General features: G+C 41.7%; 1 pseudogene; it reads right to left on the reverse strand.

Annotated features, from left to right (window-relative positions):
* Positions 1 to 233: 233 nt before the first annotated feature.
* On the reverse strand, positions 234 to 533 carry LOC117797107 (annotated as a pseudogene).
* Positions 534 to 16,004: the final 15,471 nt, after the last annotated feature.

Consider the following 16,004-nt stretch of genomic DNA (forward strand, 5'->3'; position numbering starts at 1 on the left):
CCAACAAATAGAATTAATAAACAACAAGGAAGTGATTTCACCTCTTAAAAAAAAAGCATTTACACTTAAAAAATGGATGAAAATGGGATGAGTTGGGATTCCATCTTTCTTAAAAGTGTTTTTAGAGCTACTTAAAAATTGGCATTTACAAAATAGTTGATAAAAATATTCCTCTGGATAGTACAAGACGGGAGACAGGGACCACGCTGATAAGACGTGGTATGTGATACTAATCATATGGCTTCTTTTTCTCCTGCTTCATCAGAGGATGGACTCTCCTCATTTTTAGTTTTTCCATTTTCTGCAGGTAAGTCTTCTTTCATTTCTTGGTTAGCCACTTCAGCCTGTTTTCTCTTTGCTCCCCTTTCCCCCTTTGTTTGCCCTTTTTTGTCTGAAGATTAATCCTTTCCTGTTACCTTTTTTGCCTTCCTTTTCACATTTTGCAGGAGCAGGTTTAGCTGATAGTCTTGCCTACCATCTCTTGGGCTCCTCCTTCACCACCCCTCTGAGGAGCTAACCTTCCTCTTGGGCATCCTGGTGGACGAGCAGGGGCGCCCAGAGCCTTCTGGAAACTGGGCTGCCTGGCTGCTGCCACTCCTCCCCCCACCAGAGCTGCTGCAACCCCTAGAAATTGATAGCATTTGAAATGCATCTATAACATAAAAACATGTTACAATTTCAATAATTTTCTCCTGATTTATATGTATTACATAAATGACAATAAAAAGTAATTTTTAAATGCCAACTACCAACTTCCATGAATTATGTTTTTTCATTTTCTATCATGTCATAGAAAATAATGGAATGATTGGTCTGACTCTAAGAAAGAAAAATTTCAACACAGCTAATTAGAATCTTGTAGCATCTCTCTGTTGGAAGCATTCATTTGTTTAAGAAATTCTGCTTTTGTTTCTGCCTTGGTGTTCATGAGTGAATCAAATTTCACACTTTTTTTTAATGAGATATTTAAACATTAGTATCAGGTTTGTGGTTTGTTCTTGTCAAATATGGTATATGGATCTAAGACCTTGCTCAAACATCAGGAATGTAACCTGTACCCACATTGTCAAATTATAAGTGTGTGCTTTCTTTAGATAATTTGACTTGGTATGAAATGACTCTTAAGAAAATGTAGAAAACTTATAAATCTGATTCAGAAGACTCCATACATCTACTTTTCCTACTTCCTGAGAAACCACTTTGGAGTAGATATCTTGCTTTTTATTGGTCAGGCGCCATATGGAACAAAGTGCCAGCTGACTTCATAGAATTGATACACTTTGTATATTTTCAGGAAGAGCAAAAAACAGGAAGAAGTGAAGCAAAGCAGAAATTAAAGGTGGAAGATGTACCCTGGGTTGAAGGGGCTGAATCTTGAAGAAGAAGCCACAAGATAGTAACTTGGACTCCAGAAGGATTGACCGATGGAGGTGAGAATCATTGAGGAGACACTGTCACTTCCAGAGATACTGTGAGAGAGAGGGGTGGGGGAGAAATCTATTCAAATTCACCTTAGAAAGAAATGGAACTGTTTGGATTCTCCTGATTGCAATGCTCAGAGACACAAGACTGCTGTGAGAAGTCTTTCTAGTTCTCTCTCAGCTGAGCGGGGCTTCCTCTGTGTTGCCCGAATGTTGCAGGAAGGCTTCTAATGTTTTTGTTAAGGGTGACCTCCATCTTCTTTAGATTTACTTGGTCCTTTCAGCTTAAGATCTCGGAAGCAGAGACTGCAACCCCTTGGTGTCCACAGGGAAGATCCTGATCCTTGATCATGTGAACTTCCCTGGACAAATGGTTGGGTTGAAGCAGACAGCTTGGGCCTCATGTCTGCCATGATGGGGAAGGAAGATGCCTCGTGTATGAGTGGGGCAATAAACATACACACAAATATTGGAAGCAAGAGCACTGCATAGCACGTAGTGAAGTTGAATCACTATACTGTGCACCTGAAACCAATGGAACACTTTTCACAACTATACCCAAATAAAAAAAATTAAGAAATAAAAATTGGAAGCAAGATAGGTGACAGTAAAAACTATGTCTACCATATTTAGTACTATATCATTTTCAACATCCTTTCTGTCTCTGTCAGCATATGGCAAGGCATGAACTTCTTTTTTTTTTTTTAAGATTTTATTTATTTATTCAACAAAGATAGAGACAGCCAGTGAGAGAGGGAACACAAGCAGGGGGAATGGGAGAGGAAGAAGCAGGCTCATAGCGGAGGCCTGATGTGGGGCTCGATCCCATAACACCGGGATCATGCCCTGAGCCGAAGGCAGACGCTTAACCGCTGTGCCACCCAGGCACCCCTAGGCATGAACTTCGTAAATGGGTCAAGACAATTTAGAAAGATTAATCATCTGGAACTAAATTCCTTAATGAAAGTAGCAAAGAGCCAAGACAGGGGAGTGGACATAAATGGCTCTAGACAGTAGAGTACAATGCAGCCTGAAGGAGATGTGTAGGCAAATAAAGTCAGGAAACTGTAAGAACATGGCTACAGACTGGGCATCTGATCTTAGAAACATGACAGAGACCAATGGTCATCATCAGACTTAGGTCTTTGGCCACAAAGATGAGTTTCATACTTTTGTACCGTACTTTCAAAAATCCCCCCTTCCTATTTCAGAACTAGCTCCAGACAATGGGGGGAAGTTCTCTCCTATAGTGGGCTGTAGGAAACAGCAGTGACTGGCAAAACTAGATAAGTCCTGAGAATTTCAGTGGTTTTGAGAAGCACACCAATTCTGATTTTCCAGAAACAAGTATTTCTAATTTTGTGTCGTATAACATCAGGCTCATAGGTATTGTAGAATTTTCAGCTAAGCAAATACTACTTAGGTCTAATTCTGCTATTGCTTAATTCATTTTCCTCTCCTCTTATTGATTGAATTAAATAATGTAATTAAAGAACACAGTTGGTGTATTGCCTGCAGTCAGGATAGTATCCCCCATTTTTTTGGAGTTGTATATTATTATATTAAACTTCAGCTTTTCAAAGTAACTCAATTGATTCTCTGTAGAATATTGAATTAAGTAATTGATGTCAGAAAAGCTTTTTTGGTTGTTGTTATATTTTATTCATCCTGAACTGAATGGCCCCAAATATTTTTATGTTTGAATGATTCCATTCATGTTCACCATACATTACATGCAACTTAACTTTGGTTCAAACCTCATTTATTCCTTGTATTTATTTATTCTTCTGTATATTTATATAAATTTTGCCTGTAGGCTGCTATGACCTTTCAGAGTTGCTATAATTTTCTAAAACTGGACCAATCCTTCAATGTTCCAATATTATAGTGGCAAAACATCCATTGGAACCAATCATTCATAAAAACTTAATACTGAAGAAAACTAAATAGCAATCCAAAATAATATTTTCATCATTAAAAGAAACAATGGCAAATTATGCATGAATGCTAACAGTGTAAGCTCCTAAGTGCATCTGATGGCTTTGTTAAATATTGATATCATGGAAGAGGCCTCCATTATATTTGACAAGTCTTACTGGAACACCCTGATATAAAAACCACTATCATATTTATGGTGAAAGAACTGATGTACTGATAGCAATATCTACATTTGTAAATAGGGTAAAAAATACCTCGGTGCCTATATTAAACTTTAAGAGAGGAGCCTTTGATAAAAAGTAATTAATGGTGAGGCAAAGCTCGAAGTAAAGCTGTTGCAAACATGAACATGTGAGGCACTCTGCGAGTTCAAGTTCTCCTAGAAACAAGTGTGGTGAGAAAGTAAAAAGAAAGAAAAAATAAAGTGAAGCTTAAAAATAGACATCTGAGTCAGCAGTGAAGTCTAGCACCGTGTTTCTCAGAGCAACTCATTACTTCTGTTCCCTTAGCGCCAAACATCAATATGTCTGGGTACTATCTAACTTACTGGAAGGAAACTTGATAGCTGCAATGTGGGGCGGCAGCTATGGTTTGAAAAGAAGGAGGTACAAATGATTCTGTCCTCGTACTTATTATTGCCCACTTTTATAATTCTTTCTCTCTGTCCTACATCAAAACGCTTCAACATATAATCTTACCATATCATGCAGTTACATAACTTACACTAAGGACAAGACAAATCCCTAAGGTCAAAATATTTTAACTGGGGAGTGCCAGATCTACGTTTGAGCTTCAGATAGCCTTGAATACTGAATTTTTTGTGTATTGACACTAATTTTTTTTTTTCTGGAAAGGACATCTGTGGCATCACAAATGATTCTTAATAGGACCTACAAAACAACATTAAGAATTACTGCTGTAGTAGCTAGATTCAAATAAAATTATTTTGGGGAGAGTAATTGTGTTTTAGGGAGATAATTCTCCACGGATCTCTTGTGTTTCTACTCTCTTGCAGGCAGAGGTACTGATTGTTTGTTCTGGACTATTTTTATAAAAATGTTTGTATAGCAAGTCTTCTCAGAAGGTAGAGAAGTAGTCTCCCTCTGGAGCAAAGAAAAGTTTTGCATAAAGCCTTAGATGATACAGAAGTGTCTCTCTCTGGAGCCAAGGGCCAATTTGCTTACTGCAATTATGGCAAAAGCTTTGGGATCCCTAATCTAAGGGCTCCTTTCTCATAATGGAGGTCACCACATGTACAATTGTCACCTGATCTCTTAGCATCAGCCTGTGGGAACTGGGACTCAGAGAACCAGGACAAGAAAATGCTGATACTTTACTCTTGTATTGCTCTGCACAATCAAGTCCTTTGTCTTGACTCAGAAAATCTCATGCCTCCAGCCCAGCTAGCATCCATGAACCGTACAACATCATTACCTTCACAGTTTTGGCCATAGCATCGGAATCCTTTCTGGAAGAGGAAGATCAAAGGCCTCTGGGGCAGATTAAGAGGATTTGAGTGAAGTCCACGATTGAGATGAATCAAATTGACCAAAATGCACGGTCAGTTGCACAATAAATGCACAATAAATGGTTCTTCACACCATGGCTATTGATTAGCAGGGATTGGGAAGGTTTAACTCATATAGTGGGTTAAAAGGCCTGCTCTAGTCATGGCTAAATCTCCTAAGGAAAGGGGCACTTCCTGGCTAGTCTGATGGCAGCCTCAGGTTTGTCCCATTGTAAAAACAAATACTATAATTCTACCTGGGAGTGCAGAATTTTTCACCCCTTTAGACAAGCGTTGCAGAGATGCATACCCATACTGAATGTGAAAGGAGAGACACTAGCAACGACTGTGGGCAGAAACCAGGCACAATGTGAGAACATTGACTGGCTTGCTTAGGAGATGGGGGCATGGGGCACACAATGTTTTGTTAAAAAAGGATGGCAATAACCATCTATCTTATAGCGTGGCTTCTTCTGCAATCTCTCATGCCAACCTTAGATCATTCAGAGACAAGAATAAAAGGAGCTAGAGATTTTTGCAATGGGTCCTGGCTGCTATCAGGGAGCTTTGACCTCTGGGGGAAGATTCCCTGAGACAGATAAACTTCCACGGAAATCCAGAGAAGAAGCTGGCGGTGGTGTGAGGCTCTCACCACCCTGGGCTGGGTTTACAGTACAGATAAATATGACCCACTTGAGGATGAGACTGAACAAAGAAATTTTAGATAAGTTATTATAGCCATCCCTGCATCCTTAGAAGACTCTCCTAGACCATTTGTTGTAAACAGGAAAGAACTTAAGAAGAGATATTATCATGGTAATGGGACACTGAAGTGGATGGACTCCTCAAAAAAGATGCCATTGTGGGAGTCTGGCCCAGGCCTGCCAAAGGGCACAAACCCTGCACCCCAGAGACCACAATGGCTATAACTGCCTGTCAAGAGCTGACAGAGATAACACCACTAATGATGACCTTGCTGCCTAACACAGGGAAAGCCAAATACATGAATTTTATTTGGTTGAGCTTCAAGCAGGAGCCACACCACTCAGAAACAAAAGCAAGTGTGTCTTGCGTACTGCTGTGGAGACACATTTTCTGTTCATGACCCTGATGCCTCCCTTTCCTGTTGCTCAGACCTCAGATGGCATAAAGAAAAAGATAGTTAGGGGATGAAGCCAGAATCTCAAACTTCAGGGAGGGGAGGAGCTCCACATGCATAACTTTGTTGGCACTCCAGTCACTATATGACAAACCTACTCGGTACTGTGGGGAGAGGGGATGCCTTAATTCATCTAAGTGGGTTTCAGAGAGGTTCACAATGGGGAAGGGAAGTGAAATGAGCCTTGACATTGGGGATGGGAGAGATGGACCAAATCTAAGTGCTTTACTTACTGTTTCCACATCTAAGTATACAGTAGGAATTGAGGTGTTGTGTGCAAGCNTGGACCAAATCTAAGTGCTTTACTTACTGTTTCCACATCTAAGTATACAGTAGGAATTGAGGTGTTGTGTGCAAGCGTACATGCATTCCAGAAGGATTTTTTCAGTGAGGTGTGCCTCAGGTAGACAAGTGTTAGTACCTTTGTGACCCTGCAACTGTGATGACCACTTTCAGTTTCCCTGACCAATGCTGTGGCCAAATGGAGCCTCTGGCAAAGGGAACTCTCCACATAGAGACAGCCCTCTAAGGTTTTGGGCTTGTTGCCCCCTTGACACAGCTACCAGACATACGCAGCATCCATTAGCTTCCTAATGGTACTATGGGCTTCGGTTCAAACCAAACACCTGACCCAGGAGAGCTTATGACTGTATGCTCATGTTGGGTGTGTAAACTCAGACTCAAGGACTCACACTGTGGGATGGGTGTGATGATCCCCACTTCTCAGATGGAAATGGCATACTCAAGAATGTGACAGACTCTCTCCTTCACCAAACTCCAGTCAGGGTCCTCTGAACAATCTTCCCGACCAGGCCAGGCCTCAGCCTTGGCCTGTGAGAACTGCAAATGCTAAGCAGTGAATACTTTATCCCCCCTGAAACTAGGAGACTTGAAGATACACTTCTTAGCTCAGGCTGCTATAGCAAAATACCATGAACTGGGTAGTTTAGACAACAAAAATTTATTTCTCACGGTTTTGGAGGCTGAAAGTCCAAGACTGAAGTGCCAGTTAATTGAGTTCTTGATGAAAGATTTCTTTTTGGCTTATAGACCATGGGTCCTCACATGGTGGAGAGAGAGCTCTGGTTTCTTCTTCCTCTTATAAGGATACCAATTCCATCAGGGGGGGCTCCACCCTCATGACCTCATCTAAATCTAATTACCTATCAAAAGCCCCACCTCCTAATACCATCACATTGCGGGGGGGTAGGGTTTCAACATATGAATTTGTAGGGAGTAAGTATAAACAAAACACTAGTATGGCTTCTAAACTCAAGACCACATCCCATGATGACCCCAGCCTCATTTAATGTGCACACCTGAGAAAGTTCAGCGCTGCCAGGAGAATTTACTGTTTATTTCAACCAAAACTCGATGATAGGCAGATAGGCTCCTGAACCACTCTTGGGGTAATTACTTTAGAAAGCTTGCAGTTATAAATTCTTTCTCTGCCCCTTTGAGACGTAAGTCTTTTACTCTCCAGGGCTATCTTCTCCAGAACCTGAGATTTGTCTCTTTGCAATACAGACACTCTGATTTAACTCCCTGTGAGAGGGCAGGAGCCCGACTTCTGTAAGTCTGGTTAGCAAACCCAGATTAACCAAACCCCTGCTCACTTTTTTGTAAATGTCCACTTTCCTAACTGTCTGAGCTCCCAACCCACCTTCTCTTCTCCCTCAGTCTCTGCTTGAAACACCCAGTCACCCCTGCACAAATCAAAGTTGAGTTCAGTTCATGCTAGATTCTTTCTTCTAATATAATAGTTATTACTGAATAAAATCTATTCTTGTCATTTTAACTAGTGTCCAGGTTAATTCTTGTTTAGCTATCTGGACTCTCTTGCTGAACTGACATGGTCCTGATTTTAAGGATAATGACAATTTGTTTAAGCTCATTGCTTGCCAAGGTGTCCATCAGTAGCCTATGTGGGTCAAAGTGGAGACATGGTAGACGTCTATAAATTCTATTAATATGCTCTCATAATTCTCACCCTGATCTTTCCAGAACATGGTCTGTGTGTGAGTAGAAAATGATTAGAAAAAGATAAGGTTTTAGCTACTAGAATGGTGCACTCCTTCATTCCTCCCTTCCTTCCTCCTTCCTTCCCTCTTTCCTCCCTCCCTCTTTCTTCTTTTTTCTCTTTCTTTCTTTCTTTCTTTCTTTCTTTCTTTCTTTCTTTCTTTCTGTAGAGGGAGGAAATATGCCCAGCACCTTGGAAGGGTAGCACAGTCTACCCTGAGATGTATGGAGGAGAGAGGAACATTAATGATCTTTTGATCTAATGATCTTTCACAGCCACCCTGGAGGCTTCCTCAAGAAAGGAAATGCCATGGTGTGGTTCTCCCCTACTGCTGCAAACTCCTTACATTTAACTTGTTTCTGAGTCTAACATGCCCCTCTGATGGCTCTGACCATAGTTTGATCATCACTGTCCTTCACCTTACAGAGAAGTTTACTGAAAGCACAAGTAGCTGGCACCTGCTCCCCAGATCTTTCCTATTCCTATTGCTAGTTAAGTCGTGAATGATAGATGCCACTCAGATGGATGCATAAACAATGAGCACAGCCCTCAGGCAGAACCTACAACAACAATAACCAGAATCAATTGTTCCAACCAAATTGGGAATCTTGGGGTTACTGGATCTCCATGAGGACGTGTTGGAGACCCTGTCAACCAATGCCTCCCAAATGGTCCACTTCCAGGGACCCTGAAATTTCAAATAGCACTTTCTTTCCGGCACCATAGACATCCCTGAGATAGTATATAGTCATTGTGTGGAAGTCAGCCATTAATGTGTTTCTTTCCAGAAAACCTACAAGAGTTTAGGAAAATACAGCCAGTATATCATGCTGATCTCAGATGGCTGTAAAGGGCTTTTTCACGTGAGGCTACTGATGGTTACTTGGAGAAGTTCTGTGGAGGGATTACTTCCTTGATATTTATGAACAACTACAGGCAATTATTCCTAGAACAGGAGTTATCCAATTAGAAGAAGTGCTAGAAATCCATCCCTGCATTAGTCAAGTGGTCAGTGGTGATCTGGAGCCTGGAAGGCATTCAGTTCCATCTCAGCCAGGGTCATTAGAGTAGTGAGTTCCTCCTTGTGAGGCCAGGGCAGAGTGGGAACAATCACTAATGCATCTTGTTGTGCCTGGATTAATGCCACAGGCCAAAGGGAAAGGTCAATAAGGAAGCCTGAAGAGAAAACCGCCTGGCATTCTGGCGGGGGTTGCTGATCGTTTATGGCATGTGTTCAGCTGGCTGTGTTCAGGACACGAAGTCCATGGTGGAGGGCAACACAGCAGACTGACCTCATATGCCTACCTGGAGTCCTTTGGATGGTTTCCTTAATTGGGTGCTGTACGAGACAAATTGAATGGATTTTGTCCCACCCTCTTCAGGTCATATTAATCAGAGTGGCTGGCAGAGTGGCTTACTCTTAGGAAATTTTGCCAAAAGCCAAGACAGTGCAGAAACAAGCAGTGTTTATTATCAGAAGACAATTCCCTATGGCTGCTCACATTTCTGCTTATCTCGCAATAAAGCAGAGGTACTGACTGCCTTTGTTCCATAATATCTTTGCTCCAAAATGTCAAAGATGTTTTCATAGTAATCTGTCTTGGAAGATAGAGATAGCATCTTTGTCAAGAGCAAAGGGCATGTTTATTTACTGGCCATTATAAAAGAGTTATGTTCCCAAAGCTCAGCTTCCTCTCTTGCAGTCCAACCTGCTGGATATGTAGGCGTCACCCAGCCTCGTCATGCTGCTCTGAGGGAATTAGGGCTTGTAGAAACAGATGCAAGAAAATGCTGATATTCTGGCTTACTACTATTTTTGTGAATAATAACACCCTTTATTTCCAATCCAAGAATCTTATGTCTCAGCCAGCATTCATGAACCTGGCAGCCTACAGTTTTAGCTTGCAGGTAGGGTAAATTAACAAACCTTTCACAATTTTTGACATATGTTTGTTTTCTGTGGTTTGTTTTTCTATCACGTCATTTATTTCAACAATCTTTATTTATTAGCTAAGTATGAGCAGGACAGAGTAATGAATTGGGGCTTGTAGGAACGTATTAAATATTAAAGAAAAATATCCTGTTCTTTAGAAGCTTACCATATTCTACATATATTTATTAATTCATTTAGTAAACAAATATTGATTGTCAACAATGCTCTAAAAGTTATAGGAATACTCGTTTCTCTGGAGTTAAACACACATATTGGTTCACTTACTTTACTGCATTATCACTAAGCTGAGAAAAGATAAGTATCCGATACTTTGCACATTTATCTGACTGANGGGAACTGGGACTCAGAGAACCAGGACAAGAAAATGCTGATACTTTACTCTTGTATTGCTCTGCACAATCAAGTCCTTTGTCTTGACTCAGAAAATCTCATGCCTCCAGCCCAGCTAGCATCCATGAACCGTACAACATCATTACCTTCACAGTTTTGGCCATAGCATCGGAATCCTTTCTGGAAGAGGAAGATCAAAGGCCTCTGGGGCAGATTAAGAGGATTTGAGTGAAGTCCACGATTGAGATGAATCAAATTGACCAAAATGCACGGTCAGTTGCACAATAAATGCACAATAAATGGTTCTTCACACCATGGCTATTGATTAGCAGGGATTGGGAAGGTTTAACTCATATAGTGGGTTAAAAGGCCTGCTCTAGTCATGGCTAAATCTCCTAAGGAAAGGGGCACTTCCTGGCTAGTCTGATGGCAGCCTCAGGTTTGTCCCATTGTAAAAACAAATACTATAATTCTACCTGGGAGTGCAGAATTTTTCACCCCTTTAGACAAGCGTTGCAGAGATGCATACCCATACTGAATGTGAAAGGAGAGACACTAGCAACGACTGTGGGCAGAAACCAGGCACAATGTGAGAACATTGACTGGCTTGCTTAGGAGATGGGGGCATGGGGCACACAATGTTTTGTTAAAAAAGGATGGCAATAACCATCTATCTTATAGCGTGGCTTCTTCTGCAATCTCTCATGCCAACCTTAGATCATTCAGAGACAAGAATAAAAGGAGCTAGAGATTTTTGCAATGGGTCCTGGCTGCTATCAGGGAGCTTTGACCTCTGGGGGAAGATTCCCTGAGACAGATAAACTTCCACGGAAATCCAGAGAAGAAGCTGGCGGTGGTGTGAGGCTCTCACCACCCTGGGCTGGGTTTACAGTACAGATAAATATGACCCACTTGAGGATGAGACTGAACAAAGAAATTTTAGATAAGTTATTATAGCCATCCCTGCATCCTTAGAAGACTCTCCTAGACCATTTGTTGTAAACAGGAAAGAACTTAAGAAGAGATATTATCATGGTAATGGGACACTGAAGTGGATGGACTCCTCAAAAAAGATGCCATTGTGGGAGTCTGGCCCAGGCCTGCCAAAGGGCACAAACCCTGCACCCCAGAGACCACAATGGCTATAACTGCCTGTCAAGAGCTGACAGAGATAACACCACTAATGATGACCTTGCTGCCTAACACAGGGAAAGCCAAATACATGAATTTTATTTGGTTGAGCTTCAATCAGGAGCCACACCACTCAGAAACAAAAGCAAGTGTGTCTTGCGTACTGCTGTGGAGACACATTTTCTGTTCATGACCCTGATGCCTCCCTTTCCTGTTGCTCAGACCTCAGATGGCATAAAGAAAAAGATAGTTAGGGGATGAAGCCAGAATCTCAAACTTCAGGGAGGGGAGGAGCTCCACATGCATAACTTTGTTGGCACTCCAGTCACTATATGACAAACCTACTCGGTACTGTGGGGAGAGGGGATGCCTTAATTCATCTAAGTGGGTTTCAGAGAGGTTCACAATGGGGAAGGGAAGTGAAATGAGCCTTGACATTGGGGATGGGAGAGATGGACCAAATCTAAGTGCTTTACTTACTGTTTCCACATCTAAGTATACAGTAGGAATTGAGGTGTTGTGTGCTTGTACATGCATTCCAGAAGGATTTTTTCAGTGAGGTGTGCCTCAGGTAGACAAGTGTTAGTACCTTTGTGACCCTGCAACTGTGATGACCACTTTCAGTTTCCCTGACCAATGCTGTGGCCAAATGGAGCCTCTGGCAAAGGGAACTCTCCACATAGAGACAGCCCTCTAAGGTTTTGGGCTTGTTGCCCCCTTGACACAGCTACCAGACATACGCAGCATCCATTAGCTTCCTAATGGTACTATGGGCTTCGGTTCAAACCAAACACCTGACCCAGGAGAGCTTATGACTGTATGCTCATGTTGGGTGTGTAAACTCAGACTCAAGGACTCACACTGTGGGATGGGTGTGATGATCCCCACTTCTCAGATGGAAATGGCATACTCAAGAATGTGACAGACTCTCTCCTTCACCAAACTCCAGTCAGGGTCCTCTGAACAATCTTCCCGACCAGGCCAGGCCTCAGCCTTGGCCTGTGAGAACTGCAAATGCTAAGCAGTGAATACTTTATCCCCCCTGAAACTAGGAGACTTGAAGATACACTTCTTAGCTCAGGCTGCTATAGCAAAATACCATGAACTGGGTAGTTTAGACAACAAAAATTTATTTCTCACGGTTTTGGAGGCTGAAAGTCCAAGACTGAAGTGCCAGTTAATTGAGTTCTTGATGAAAGATTTCTTTTTGGCTTATAGACCATGGGTCCTCACATGGTGGAGAGAGAGCTCTGGTTTCTTCTTCCTCTTATAAGGATACCAATTCCATCAGGGGGGGCTCCACCCTCATGACCTCATCTAAATCTAATTACCTATCAAAAGCCCCACCTCCTAATACCATCACATTGCGGGGGGGTAGGGTTTCAACATATGAATTTGTAGGGAGTAAGTATAAACAAAACACTAGTATGGCTTCTAAACTCAAGACCACATCCCATGATGACCCCAGCCTCATTTAATGTGCACACCTGAGAAAGTTCAGCGCTGCCAGGAGAATTTACTGTTTATTTCAACCAAAACTCGATGATAGGCAGATAGGCTCCTGAACCACTCTTGGGGTAATTACTTTAGAAAGCTTGCAGTTATAAATTCTTTCTCTGCCCCTTTGAGACGTAAGTCTTTTACTCTCCAGGGCTATCTTCTCCAGAACCTGAGATTTGTCTCTTTGCAATACAGACACTCTGATTTAACTCCCTGTGAGAGGGCAGGAGCCCGACTTCTGTAAGTCTGGTTAGCAAACCCAGATTAACCAAACCCCTGCTCACTTTTTTGTAAATGTCCACTTTCCTAACTGTCTGAGCTCCCAACCCACCTTCTCTTCTCCCTCAGTCTCTGCTTGAAACACCCAGTCACCCCTGCACAAGTCAAAGTTGAGTTCAGTTCATGCTAGATTCTTTCTTCTAATATAATAGTTATTACTGAATAAAATCTATTCTTGTCATTTTAACTAGTGTCCAGGTTAATTCTTGTTTAGCTATCTGGACTCTCTTGCTGAACTGACATGGTCCTGATTTTAAGGATAATGACAATTTGTTTAAGCTCATTGCTTGCCAAGGTGTCCATCAGTAGCCTATGTGGGTCAAAGTGGAGACATGGTAGACGTCTATAAATTCTATTAATATGCTCTCATAATTCTCACCCTGATCTTTCCAGAACATGGTCTGTGTGTGAGTAGAAAATGATTAGAAAAAGATAAGGTTTTAGCTACTAGAATGGTGCACTCCTTCATTCCTCCCTTCCTTCCTTCCTCCTTCCTTCCCTCTTTCCTCCCTCCCTCTTTCTTCTTTTTTCTTTCTCTTTCTTTCTTTCTTTCTTTCTTTCTTTCTTTCATTCTTTCTTTCTTTCTTTCTTTCTTTCTTTCTTTCTTTCTTTCTTTCTTTCTTTCTGTAGAGGGAGGAAATATGCCCAGCACCTTGGAAGGGTAGCACAGTCTACCCTGAGATGTATGGAGGAGAGAGGAACATTAATGATCTTTTGATCTAATGATCTTTCACAGCCACCCTGGAGGCTTCCTCAAGAAAGGAAATGCCATGGTGTGGTTCTCCCCTACTGCTGCAAACTCCTTACATTTAACTTGTTTCTGAGTCTAACATGCCCCTCTGATGGCTCTGACCATAGTTTGATCATCACTGTCCTTCACCTTACAGAGAAGTTTACTGAAAGCACAAGTAGCTGGCACCTGCTCCCCAGATCTTTCCTATTCCTATTGCTAGTTAAGTCGTGAATGATAGATGCCACTCAGATGGATGCATAAACAATGAGCACAGCCCTCAGGCAGAACCTACAACAACAATAACCAGAATCAATTGTTCCAACCAAATTGGGAATCTTGGGGTTACTGGATCTCCATGAGGACGTGTTGGAGACCCTGTCAACCAATGCCTCCCAAATGGTCCACTTCCAGGGACCCTGAAATTTCAAATAGCACTTTCTTTCCGGCACCATAGACATCCCTGAGATAGTATATAGTCATTGTGTGGAAGTCAGCCATTAATGTGTTTCTTTCCAGAAAACCTACAAGAGTTTAGGAAAATACAGCCAGTATATCATGCTGATCTCAGATGGCTGTAAAGGGCTTTTTCACGTGAGGCTACTGATGGTTACTTGGAGAAGTTCTGTGGAGGGATTACTTCCTTGATATTTATGAACAACTACAGGCAATTATTCCTAGAACAGGAGTTATCCAATTAGAAGAAGTGCTAGAAATCCATCCCTGCATTAGTCAAGTGGTCAGTGGTGATCTGGAGCCTGGAAGGCATTCAGTTCCATCTCAGCCAGGGTCATTAGAGTAGTGAGTTCCTCCTTGTGAGGCCAGGGCAGAGTGGGAACAATCACTAATGCATCTTGTTGTGCCTGGATTAATGCCACAGGCCAAAGGGAAAGGTCAATAAGGAAGCCTGAAGAGAAAACCGCCTGGCATTCTGGCGGGGGTTGCTGATCGTTTATGGCATGTGTTCAGCTGGCTGTGTTCAGGACACGAAGTCCATGGTGGAGGGCAACACAGCAGACTGACCTCATATGCCTACCTGGAGTCCTTTGGATGGTTTCCTTAATTGGGTGCTGTACGAGACAAATTGAATGGATTTTGTCCCACCCTCTTCAGGTCATATTAATCAGAGTGGCTGGCAGAGTGGCTTACTCTTAGGAAATTTTGCCAAAAGCCAAGACAGTGCAGAAACAAGCAGTGTTTATTATCAGAAGACAATTCCCTATGGCTGCTCACATTTCTGCTTATCTCGCAATAAAGCAGAGGTACTGACTGCCTTTGTTCCATAATATCTTTGCTCCAAAATGTCAAAGATGTTTTCATAGTAATCTGTCTTGGAAGATAGAGATAGCATCTTTGTCAAGAGCAAAGGGCATGTTTATTTACTGGCCATTATAAAAGAGTTATGTTCCCAAAGCTCAGCTTCCTCTCTTGCAGTCCGACCTGCTGGATATGTAGGCGTCACCCAGCCTCGTCATGCTGCTCTGAGGGAATTAGGGCTTGTAGAAACAGATGCAAGAAAATGCTGATATTCTGGCTTACTACTATTTTTGTGAATAATAACACCCTTTATTTCCAATCCAAGAATCTTATGTCTCAGCCAGCATTCATGAACCTGGCAGCCTACAGTTTTAGCTTGCAGGTAGGGTAAATTAACAAACCTTTCACAATTTTTGACATATGTTTGTTTTCTGTGGTTTGTTTTTCTATCACGTCATTTATTTCAACAATCTTTATTTATTAGCTAAGTATGAGCAGGACAGAGTAATGAATTGGGGCTTGTAGGAACGTATTAAATATTAAAGAAAAATATCCTGTTCTTTAGAAGCTTACCATATTCTACATATATTTATTAATTCATTTAGTAAACAAATATTGATTGTCAACAATGCTCTAAAAGTTATAGGAATACTCGTTTCTCTGGAGTTAAAAACACATATTGGTTCACTTACTTTACTGCATTATCACTAAGCTGAGAAAAGATAAGTATCCGATGCTTTGCNATTTAGTAAACAAATATTGATTGTCAACAATGCTC

This window comes from Ailuropoda melanoleuca, chromosome 18, assembly GCF_002007445.2.
Source record: "Ailuropoda melanoleuca isolate Jingjing chromosome 18, ASM200744v2, whole genome shotgun sequence".
NCBI lineage: Eukaryota > Metazoa > Chordata > Mammalia > Carnivora > Ursidae > Ailuropoda > Ailuropoda melanoleuca.